The sequence below is a fragment of the Electrona antarctica genome (assembly GCF_951216825.1).
Source record: "Electrona antarctica genome assembly, chromosome: 20".
Classification (NCBI taxonomy): domain Eukaryota; kingdom Metazoa; phylum Chordata; class Actinopteri; order Myctophiformes; family Myctophidae; genus Electrona; species Electrona antarctica.
Window position 1 is genome coordinate 36,312,186 of NC_136801.1, and position 12,956 is coordinate 36,325,141.

Below are 12,956 nucleotides of genomic sequence, written 5' to 3' on the forward strand. Positions count from 1 at the left end.
CCAGGCTATGGGAACAGTGCTACTATAGCAACAGCCGTCCCTCCAGGTTATGGGATCGGTGTCAAATTTTTAAACACGTGTCTCTCCGGCTTACGGAGCTATAGCAGCACTTAGAGACAACAAGTGACAAAATGCTACAGGGTGCACTTATAAAAGTGCACCCTGTACACACACACTAACACCTCACTGGCCCGTGTCAACTAGGGCTGTCGAAAATAAAGCTCTTCACCACTTCAAAACGAAAAAGGGAAAAAGTAGGGAACCAGCCTTCTTGTCGAGGTTCACTCTTAAACTGCACAGACCGTGACCCGGTCCGCATGGATTCGCTTCATGGCAAAGACTCATCTCACCTCTTTACAGGGATAAAAAACGTCCTCTCTTGAACCACAAACGGCAACAGCTGAGTCATTACTTAGACCCATTTAAACTCTCTAACGCACTGTCTGCACCCGGCTGCACTCGCTTCTAATCTCGCTGAGGGTTTTTCTGTTTTTTTCTCTCTCTCTCTCCTCTCCGTCGAGATTAACAGGCCTTCCTTTAAAACAACACCTCTGCTCAACACATTGCCATTAAGCCCAGAGTGATCGTGAGCTCTGATAGTCTTGACAGTGTCTGGAGCATTGGTGGAAAGCAAGTAAGTACTCAAGTACTGAACTTAAAGATGGAGTGGCGTGGTTTTTGTACATTCTTTCCAGTGTTTTGTTTTTATGAGGTTATAGTACTTCATTAGACCCCTTGGTGTGGTTGTTATGTGCAATGATGTCTTCCCTTTGTATTTAGGGTTTCTTGAGGCTGAAACGTTGACAGTCAAACGTGCCAATGAAAAAAGAAAACAGTGATATAGTGACATCACAATATCATCCCATCCCCTAGAACCTCTTCTTTTTCTTTCTCTTAAATTTTTATCCCACAATTTTTCACCCAGTGTCAATTATCTAATGTAGTCCTGGGCGCTACACTTCCTCTGCCAACATGGGGGAACAGCAGACTGACCTCATGCTTCCTTCTATGCATGAGGAGTCCATGCTTCTTTTCACCTGACAGGGGAGAGTTTCCCCAGCCGGGGAACATGTTATTCCGACCAGTTCCTTTCCCCTCCATCAGGCACCCCGGCTGGCCAGGGGGAGGTAGTTTAGAGACCAGGATTACTGCATGTTTTTTGTGAGGGTACCGCAGCGGGAATCGAACCCAGGACCTTCCAGCTGTGAGGCGACAGCACTAATGACTAGTGCCACCGTCCCCCCTCCCCTAGAACCTCTTCTAATGGTACCAACATCAGTACACCATGGAATTGTGGACAAAATAAAGGATAACATTTTCTTTCGTTTTCGGTCCGAGAGGCTAAATCTCAGCAAATGGTGGTCTGTGTGGCTTAATTGCCGAATAAATAATGAGCCTTGATATGACAAAGGTTGAAAACCACTGTGCTATACAACAGCAACACTGCAGCTCAAAACAGTGGGCATATCATCATATTCTTTCTACTGTACCCATAGTCGGGATAGTAGTGACGTACAGTGGAGCACGGCTCTGCTTGCAGTTTGACCCGGCTCCGCTCCGCTCAGATGTTGATTCAGAGCGAAAACTCCTGAGGAATAAGAATCATCTGTGGGAGTTGGGGGGGGGGGTAAAGGCCCGCAGGCTGTGGCATGTGTGTGCGCGTGTGCGCGCCCCTGTGCGTGCGCGCGTGCGTGTGTGTGCCCCTGAGGCCAAACTAGCTGGTGTGCATGCATGGGCACTCTCAAGCTTGGCACTGTGACAGCCGACTGGAAGGCATCAGTCATGAGAGAGAGAGAGAGAGAGAGAGAGAGAGAGAGAGAGAGAGAGAGAGGAATCAATGATGGAAAGCTAGTATAGGGAATAATTGAGCAGATGAGAGAACAGAGACAGCGTGAACAAAAGAAGATGGAATTCACAGTCTCGGAGATTTATGCTTTGTCACACGGAAGTGTCACTCTGCACCCCGAAAAGTAGCAGACCTACAAGCTCGCGCCGCGTTGCACTCGCGCCATGTCGTGAGCTTGTTGCTGTTGTGTGCTGTTTTTGGAGCACGACACAGACCAAAGATCAAACAAACAGAAGACCATAAACGACTTACTGTAAGTCTTTCAAATTGGTGGAAAGTAACCAAGTACATTTTCATAAGTAATGTACTTAAGTACAATTTAGTAGTACTTTTTCTTGAGTATTTCAAGGGGGCACGGTGGTTAGTCGGTTAGTGCTATCGCCGCATAGCTAGAAGGTCCTGGGTTCGATTCCCGCTGGGGACGCTGTGGGCGCTGTGGGCGTGTTCTCTCTTCCGCGTCATCAGTGTCCATACTCTAAAAAGGCCTTTCTGTGTGGAGTTTGCATGTTCTCCCGTGTCCCCTATGGTATAGGTACCCTCACACTACAAGTAAAAGTCTGGAAGTAAAAATGTACTTGAGTAAAAGTACAAAACAATGGGACGCCCACTGGCCAAGTGGTCCAGGCTGGTGGTCACTGCAGGTGAAAAAATGGGTTACAAAATGGTGGGATAAAAATGATAAGATAAAAAAAAGTTAAACATTTGAGTACACTTTTCCCCGACTGCTCAGTACGTTTCATAAAAGGCAGCACCTGGTCCTTACAGTATACCGACTGAGAGGGAGCGACGATCCAACTTGTAGCCTCGCCGCATCGCTACCCATAATTCTCTGCTGTGATCGCGTCAGCCAACCAGAGACAAAAGTGCGCATTTAACCGGCTGATTTAGCCACCGGGTGGTGGTGGATGTAATAGAGATAGCCAGCACTCTGGTGGTGGTGGATGTAATAGAGAGATAGCCAGCACTCTGGTGGTGGTGGATGTAATAGAGAGATAGCCAGCACTCTGGTGGTGGTGGATGTAATAGAGAGATAGCCAGCACTCTGGTGGTGGTGGATGTAATAGAGAGATAGCCAGCACTCTGGTGGTGGTGGATGTAATAGAGAGATAGCCAGCACTCCGAAGTCCATTTAAGGTACATTTGTTGCATTATGCAGCACGTACGGTACAGACAAAACATGGACGTGTTTTGGCGAGTCGAGCCTTCAAGCTTTCAAGCCTTCCACAGCGTGTATAACACGATAAGATATACACGCTGAGGAAGGCTTGACGCCCAAAAACGTCCGTGTTTTGTCTGTCCGTGCTGCATAATGCAATAAATATACCTTAAATGGACTTCAGAGTGCTGGCTATATATTGCAGTGATTCTTCCTGAGCCGTGCACCCGATAAAACTGCATTTTTCGACTGCGAGTGCTCGTTTTTCTCTTCTTCTATATGTTCTTTCAGAAGCCACCCTACCGCACTGTTGATCAGCGGCTCTCCCTGTCCGCATGCATCGCAGATGAGCCGTTGCGGCGGCAGCGATGTGTGCGGGGGGCTATTTGAAATCAATGGGGTCATAGCGGCTGGCGTAAATAGATAGAAAATTGCTGTGCTCGCGGGAGGCCCAGAGAATGAAGCGTACGTGGCTTACATCAATAGCTACTATGAGGCGCTATCACGCGCCGAGCCTCTGGCTGTGGCCCTCCCAAATTGAATTCCATAGATAGATAGATACTGTAGATAGATAGATAGATAGATAGATAGATAGATAGATAGATAGATAGATAGATAGATAGATAGATAGATAGATAGATAGATAGATAGATAGATAGATAGATAGATGGGGGGGAAATGAAAACATTGATAAACATGCATGCACGAGGAGGAATGAGAGCATAAAATATGCGATTATATATATTATTTGTTTTTCTTTTCTCTGCGACAATCAACAGCTGGATGGAGCGTATTTCTGACGCCGGGGAACATTGGATTCCGTGCACTGCATGGACCCCGCCGTGCACTATTTGGATAATATAGCGGAGTATTAAATTGGCAGGCTTGAAGATGGTGGATCGTTGTTGTTGGGGGGGGGGGGGGGGGGGGGGGGGTCGGGCGGCGGTAATGCATCTGCTGGAAGGTGTTGAACCTCTACGCGCAGCGGCGACCACAAGGACATTTTGGACATAATTAATGTAATCACAGTTTTTACATGCACCGCAGAACTGCTGAGGGTATGACGCTCATTATTTTGTCATATCTAGTTTGATCAAAGCTGTGCAGTGGATACAATACCTTTTTATTCTTTATTTTCTTTGTCTTTTTTTTTCTTTCTTTTTCTGTCACACATGCGCCTGGTCAGAATTATTCAGAAACATTACAAGCTTATTTTTGATGAAAAAAATAAAATGGAAAAAACTACTGTGCTTCCGACCTGGCATCTTGAGCATGTCATGATTGATGATTTTTTTATAGCAAAAGGTCGATGCACACCTCAAGGCTATTGACAGGTGCGTAGGGCAATAAAGCATACTTAAAAGGGTATCTTTGAAAAACAAAGAAGGGTCCCGCACACTGTCAGAAAACCAAAAATGTTGCTCTTTATTCAACGTTTCGGTCTATTCGACCTTCATCAGGACAGACAATGATTGATGAAAAAACCTCCAAACAATTTCAAGTTCAATTGTATTCTTTTGTGAAGTGAAGTGCGGTAGTTCATGCAGGACACAAGTGATGCTGTACAAGTGTTTCTACTGTGCTTACACACACTGACAATATATCGAAGATATCCCACAACAATATTTTTTTTTTTTAAATGGCTTTCCCCCCCACATGCATGCATTGTTATGTTTACAGTCCCGTACAATTATGCAATATCTTGAGAATTACACAAAACCACACACGGAAACAAGCAGTTAGGAAACTCTGAAACTTCAATGTGTGAAGTTCATTTGACTAATACTATACTGGCGAGCAATAATTACCACATTTTAGGAAGGACGCCATGGGTCATATAAAATCTAGGCTTACTTGTGCAAAAATTGTCAGACTTTGTACATGTCTGTGTTAGGAGGTCATATTCTGTCTACACACAAACATCACAAAGAAATCTTAACTGAACCTCTCTTGGCCCAGCTTCAAAAGCAGTGGATTAAAAATGGAGTGCCGCCTGATTTTTGTATTGTTTTTTCCAGTTTTTCATATGTTTATGAGGTGACAGTAGCCTACTTCATTAGACCCCTTGGTGTGGTTATGTGCAATGATGTCTTCCCTTTGTATTTAGGGTTTCTTCCTGGAGGCTGAAACCTTGACAGTCAAACTTGTCTATGAAAAAACTGTGAAATAGTGACATCACAATATCCCCTCCCCTAACCCCTCCCCAATTATCATATACAGTATAGCCTACAGCAACAGCTGTGGGTGCGGCTTCAGTTCACCACCCATCACCACCCACCAGGCAAACCAGGCATAGGCCTACTTGGTGGGCGTGTCCACATATATATATATTTTTTTAACAAATACTATACATTTTTTGAAAAAAAAATCTTATATAATATTAAAACCTGATGATCATGTGTTAGGGTTGAAAAAATCACGGTACTCTTTAAAGTTCTGTGGGAAAGGAGCATTACGTCTCTTTGGAGTGGACCAGACATAAAGGAGCATTACGTCTCTTTGGAGTGGACCAGACATAAATCTGACTAGAAATACCAGCAGTGGGTTTCGAGACAGCTTATTCAGTGGTGTAAAAAGTACTCACATGTTTTACTTAAAGTAAAAGTACTAATACTTCAATTTAGGAATACTCCGTTACAAGTAAAAGTCCGGAATTTAAAATGTACTCGAGTAAATGTACAGAAATGTTGACATTAAAATGCACTTAAAGCACTCGTTATGCAGTCATGTCATCGGCTAATTTCGAATGGCCGAAGAAATATAGGGCTGAAGTGGCTAATTAATGTATGTTTTGTAATAATAATCAAAATCTACCAAGTAAGTATAAAGGTAGTAACACAAGTTTTTAAATAATTGCAGTGGAAAATTTGACATACTCAAGTAAAGTACAGATACCTCAAAATGAAGTACAGTAAAGTAAAGAGTAAATGTACTTATAGGCTAGTTACTTTCCACCACTGCTTCAGTGCTTATTCCATAATGGATGCAGCCCTCCCTGCATGGCTGAGGGAGGAATCAATGGGGCTGATTTGCCTTTGACTCAGCTGTCACCGCATCCTCACCAATTCATCAACAGACAATCAGTTTGAGGAACCATTATTTGAGTCTTTAGGCGCGCACACATGCACATGCATCGCTATATGTGGGTCTTCTTCTCTCTAAGTGAGCGCACAGACTCAAGCCCACGCGCTGTATCGACGACTTTATAGCCAGCCAGCCCCAGAGAGGTCCATCAAAAAACGCCCAGGTTCAAAACAACAGACCCACAAGGCTTTCAGGGAGGAAAGCGGCCATTTATTATTTTGCGTTGAAGTCAGCTAGCCTTTTGAGCGCTTTTGTTTTCAAACTGCCTCGTTGCCTTCTCCCCCTGTGCTGACTGCACTCACTCACGCACGCGCGTGCGTGCCCACGCACGCACGCACGCATGCACACGCATACAATCATGGTATTGTTATCCATGTGAGGACATCAACATTTTGATCATGATGGAAATTTTATGAATGCCATTTTCACGAGTTAATCAGTTTGCCAATTTTTTTAGTTATATGCGTAGTTGACTGACCGTGTTTCTCGCTGATGTGAAACCGCATATAGATCAGCACTCACACATGCGTGCACGCACGCCAAACTCCTCAGCTGCCAATCTCTGACGGAAATTCTAGTTTCATGAAATATAAATAGGGTTCACTTAGCACTTCACACAAGGAGCCGGTCACAGACTGTTCTTAAACCTAGTGGTTTTTCAAAGTCGGGTCAGTAAAGTACGTGGCCCCCAGGGAGGCCCGCCAGGGGCTGCCATGGGGACCATTTGTAAAATAGAATGGGAAAAAAATATATAGCTCTTGCTATTTCGGTGTCCTGGGCACAGAAAAGATTGGAAATTACTGTCTTTAACCAGTGGGTCAGGGCAGAAACGTGGACCGCGAGGAGCTGTGACACAGTCACGGCCAAAGAATAATAATTCAATGTTGAATATACCGATTAATATACTGTGTATATTATACGATATTGAAGCATATAGACCTCATGGTCTGTACAAAATGGAAGTGCCAGTCATGGTAACGCCAGGTCCGACCAATTACAGACGTTTTCAGAATTTGACTTCCAGCGAGTATATTGAGCAGTAAACGCTTGCTAACACTGAACGCAGTGATGGAAAGTAACTACCGGTAAGTACATTTACTCAAGTATTGTACTTAACATTTTGAGATATTTGTACTTTACTTGAGTATTTCCAATACTTTTACTTCTACTATACTACATCTTAGAGCCAACATTTGTACATTTACGCCACTACAATTATTTGAAAACTTTAATACTAGTTACTTTCAAGATTTTAATTTAGACTAGAAAACATACATTAACCACTTCAATCCTTTTGGCCATTTGAAAATAGCAGATCTACAAGTTTGGCATCGCGACACATTGTGAGCCTGTAGATCTGCTATTTCCAAAATATTTTGTACACATTTTGAACTTGTGAAATGGGACATATTGCAACATGAGCACGTTTACTTTTAGTAGGCCTACTTTAAGTACATTTTGATACTTTTGTACTTTTACTTGAGCACATTTTCTACTTGAAACGGAGTACATCTACAAACATTGGAGTACTTTTTCCACCACTGACTGAGCGTTTGCCCTGCGTGGCTGATAGCCTCGTCGCCTGTTATCTTGTTATGAAGGCAAGGCCTGTCACCGTCACCACAGGGCTGTCTTCCCTGCCGCCTCTGAACTAATTACCGCAAAGATTATACTCTCTAATCTGTAATTAAAAAAAAGGAAGGCTCCGGAGGACAGGTCGGAATTGACTGAAATGCTACTCCGAACCTAATGGGAGAAGATGGAGCTGTTTTCTTTTATGCTCTATTGTGACCGACTACAAATATCTCTCACTCTTCAGCTATACCCATGTTGTTCAAAATTCCAACATTATGTTGAGTCTAAACAAGACAATAGGGCTATGCCATCGTCTGTCCAGGCCATGCAGTTAATGTTTAACCCTACATAAAGCCACTGGCATCATTTTGATATTATGCGTTCAGTTCTTAGCCCATGTTAGTTAGTTAGTTAGTTAGTTAGTTAGTTAGTTAGTTAGTTAGTTAGTTAGTTAGTTAGTTAGTTTAATGTATTGTCCACGTGCGGAAATTTGTCTTCGGTCTCAAACAACAGTAAAAACAAACAGCAACAACAACAGCAACAACACTTACACAATTATTTTCATGGCAAAAATGCAGGACAACAGTTGCAAATACATCAATCTAGCAAGACATGGTAACATTTAGTGCCTTAATGGCATTAGGAATGAAGGAATTTTTAAAGAGGTTAGGTTACGGTTAGCCTTTGTTACTTTGTACCGTCTACCAGAGGGAAGTAGTTCAAACTCCCTGCAGAGTGGATGAGAGGGGTCATTTGCTATCTTGACAGCTTATTTGTTTCTGTCTCTTAATGATTTTTGAGGCTACAGTAGGTTCGTTGTAGCGATGGATCACTGCACTGAGACTTGCAATGAATGGCAGAGAGGAGGCACTGGGTTTCACTCTGGTCCCGAGGAAGTCAAGGCGAGTACACCCCATCATGGTCACTGACCTTGACTATGCAGACGACATCGCCCTAATCTCGGACACAGTCAAGAAAGGAAGGGAGCTACTACTGGCAGTAGAAAAGGAGTGCAGGAAGATCGGCCTCAAGCTCAATGCCAAGAAAACAAAGGTAATGACACTCAACACTGAGGACAAAACCATTGCCACTGCAGACGGGACGGTGCTCGAGCGAGTCGAGGACTTCAAGTACCTTGGGGTCTGGACTGCCTCAACTGAACAGGATCTGAAGGTTCGGAGAGCACTTGCCTGGAAAGCCTTGCACGGGATGAGGAGAGTGTGGAAATCAGATATGGGAGAATAAGAGGCGGCTGTTCATAGCTACTGTGGAGTCAGTACTGCTGTATGGGGCCGAGACATCGACCCTCACAGTACAACAGGAAAAAGCCCTGGATGGAGTCTACATAAGAATGCTACGAATGGCACTAGGTGTCACATGGACGGACCGCATCAGAAATGTAGAACTCATGGGGACCCACCCACCAAGGAGTTGAGCTTGAGCTTGCGTAGTAGGTGGAGGCGTTGGTTACAAGTTTTAAAAATCTGGTCAGTATTAGTATAGTGGTCAATATATGTGCCTACATATTTAAAATTGTCTACTACCTCCAACTATTTGTCCACTAATTGTAATGGACTGCACAGGTTCCTTTTTACGAATGACAAGTTATTTTGTTTTTGTCACATTGATCCCTAAGGAGCTTTTATCACACCAGTTCTGAAGACATGACACATGTACTCTGTATGCTTCCTCCCCCGCTGTGTCCCCCTTCTTCAGTAAGGCAACCAGGGCCATATCATCCGCATACTTGAACAAATTAAACATATCCTGGTCTAACTGGAATTAATTTGTGTATAAGGAGAAAAGTAAGGGGGATAAGATAGTCCCCTGCGGAGCACCAGTGTTAAGCACAGTGATGTCGGACAGAGTATCATTAACACGGACCTGTTGAGGACGGTCAGTACGGTAAGTCTCTGACAAGATGGATAATACCTCGATTTACCCCTATGTCAATGAGTCTCTGAAGAAGGGTGTGTATCTGCATGCTGTTGAAAGCAGGTAAAATCAATAAAAAAGACCCTGGAAAAGTGGGAGGGGACTTGGAGATGCTTTGACAGGGTGTTGCAGGCTGATAGTTGCATCATCAGTTCCCCTCTGGCTTTTATAAGCCAATTGGAGATGATCTAAGCTGTTAGAAACCATCGCTGTAATTTGTCTGCTTATAACTCTTTCAAAACATTTTCCCAAAATGGAAGTAAGAGCAAAATGTTTAATTCAATTTGTCATTAAGTCATCGATATGATAAATACATACTTGACAGAAAAACTTATTGAAAATATATGATTTGCTACATGCCTTATGCCGCCCTTCTTCCTCAGCACTTCTATCTCACGCATATATGCAGCAATGGGAAGCAGCTATCTCGTTCTTGTTGCACCGACTCTATATGGTTTGCCCAAGGATATACCCTTCCACCGTCTCCACCAACATGACTGACACCCCCACGTTGAGTTCCCCAATGTCCAACATGCCTAATATAGGACCTATACACTAAACACTAATAATTAGAATAGTAATTAGAATTTTCTATATCTTAGGGTGGACTTTACATTTTTATATTCTTTTTTAAGTGAAATCGGTGATTGTGTCTGTGGGTTTATCCAATTAAAGTTAGAGCCCGTCTCCTCTCCTCTCCTTACTGTACCTCCCGTGCAGAGAGAGGGGAGGGTACGCCTCTCAGCGATAGTTATCACTGGTCACTGACCCCTATATCCACATTCAGAATAAAGATTTTATAGGTTATTTTTTTCAAAAGCCCATAGCTGTAAAAACAAAGGAAGTATAAATTACATATCATTCATAGTAATTGCTGGAAAGCTGTTTGCGTCGCACCTCATTATTCCACCTGAGTAAGTGGCCATCATCGGCCGATGGCTTGTTAAACGCATTCGGATGGGAAATGGTAAATTACTAACCCTGACCCACTGCCACCCCTGGCAATGGCAATGCAAAATGCTGCCATTGAGGTGTGTGTGTGTATGTTTCCTGCTCCTCCAGTCCGCTGTTTCTCCTGAGTAGTGGAGATCACACTTTGTGGAGTGGGCGGTGGCTTCCGTGCGCGCGCTTGCGCGCGCGCGCGTGCGTGCGTGTGTGTGTGTGTGTGTGTGTGTGTGTGTGTGTGTGTGTGTGTGTGTGTGTGTGTGTGTGTGTGTGTGTGTGTGTGTGTGTGTGTGCGTGCGGTCTACTACACTGCAACCTCTGAGAAATGTAGGTCTGGTACACCAATGGTCCTCAGAGTATGCGTCCACCGGGGACACCCATGGAAAAACAACAAAAAAAGTGTTGTACCCTGCCATTTTTTCGTCTTTCTAATGATATGTCCCCCCAAAATAAATTGTTTATTGTCATGATTTGTCAACTTGGCTGTTGGCTTTGTCCGAGGCTTTAAAGGTCTTTAAATAAATACTTTTTGAAACGTCTATGGGGAAAATGAATGGGGAGTTATTCCCTGGGGCCCTCGTCGTTCTGAAAGGGGGCGGGAGCAGGTATAAGCTCACAACTCGTTAAAAAAACAAACAAGCAAACAAACAAAAACATTTTATCAACACAGATCTGGTACGAGGGTCCCAGCTGGCACAACACATTTTCAGATGGCGGGCTGCAGCCCAACACATATCAATCTGGGGGTCCTTGACATTGAAAACCACAAAACCCCTCTGAGAAAATAGCTCTAGTACAAGAACAGCAATGTGTCAAACGCTTCAAGAACATCATGAGCCTGCAGTGAAAACCACAGCAAAATAAATAAATAAACACAGCTATCAGCTCTCTCTCTCTCTCTCTCTCTCTCTCTCTCTCTCTCTCTCTCTCTCTCTCTAACTAATAAGGATAATGTGAATATAGTATGCTACGTCTTTTTGAGCATGACACACGGTATACCTCCCATTCTCACTCTAATCTAAAATGTAAATCTATATCCGTTTTGTATTGTTTTGTTTTGTTTTATGGTGAATATCAATACAGCAATGCATTGAAATAAAAAAATGTTTTGAATGCTATTTAAGTTAATTTTGTATGACACATTTCATCCCGCCACGATGAATTAAAGAATGATTACTATATGCCAGGATATCGCCTCGTTCAACCCTTATTTTGAAGATCCAAAACACAGCGACCAGATGTTGTGTCAGCTTAATGGTGTGTGTTGACTCTCGACTGGTTGTTCTCTGCCCGGAGCATGAGAAGTACTGGCCGGCGCCATTACTGTGACCGCCAGGTTCCGTGCAATAAGCGTTGTTTTGACCAGAAATGCCGCCTGGGACGGGGATTTGGAGTCTAAAGTGACTGAAAGCGTGCGTGCACGTGTGAGCACGCGCAGCCAAGATAGTGCAGTCCAGTGTCTAAGCTAACAACAGATAGCCATCCGAAGCTAATGTGAGTAGCCTTTCCACTAGATGGGATCAAACACATTTATACAACTGAATAAACGTAGCCTACGTATTTTGGCGGCGTCGCTTCCCGACAATTAACGCAGGCTACATTTTTTGTCGGGGATTGTGTTACACAACAAGGCCATCAAAGTGCTTTACACAAAACATTAACATCTAGACATCAACACAAAGACAAAGAGCATCAGGAAATACATTATAAAACGACTTTAAAATGAAACGGATAGATGAAAATGAATTCAAAATATGAAAATACAATGAAAATTAAACAAAACAAAACAAAAACAGTACACAACAGCAGTAAACAGAGTTGCCATTTTCTGGGAGTTTGTTCCAGTGGTGAAATGCATAGCAATGTTGATCACTGCTTCCCCATGTATGGCTGGCATAACATCATCATAAAACATAAATTATTATTATTATTTCTTTCTTTCTTTCTTTCTTTCTTTCTTTCTTTCTTTCTTTCTTTCTTTCTTTCTTTCTTTCTTTCTTTCTTTCTTTCTTTCTTTCTTGGTGACTTGTTTTCTTTTCCGGAACGTGACATGCGCGTGCACGATGCACCTCGACACGCAGTCCGTCAAACGACAGACTACACGCCACCATGGCATATCTTGTCACTTTTGCTGTGTGACGGTAATTGGCATTGTCGCTACGGGCCGGCACCTAATCACACATATTTACACATGCGAGTTAATTAGCATTGTTCTGTTCATAGCAGCAGTCTCTCAGGATATAGCAAACCTCCGTTGCTTCTGTCTCCTTGCGCCGTTAATTATACGATCAAGTTCAAGGCATAGCCTCCTTAACTCTTTTCTCTGACAATAATGTAATAAAAAAAAGTTTGCTGGTGATAATAATGACTTATTATTAATTATTTAATTCAGGCCTTGTACTGTATATATAGGTG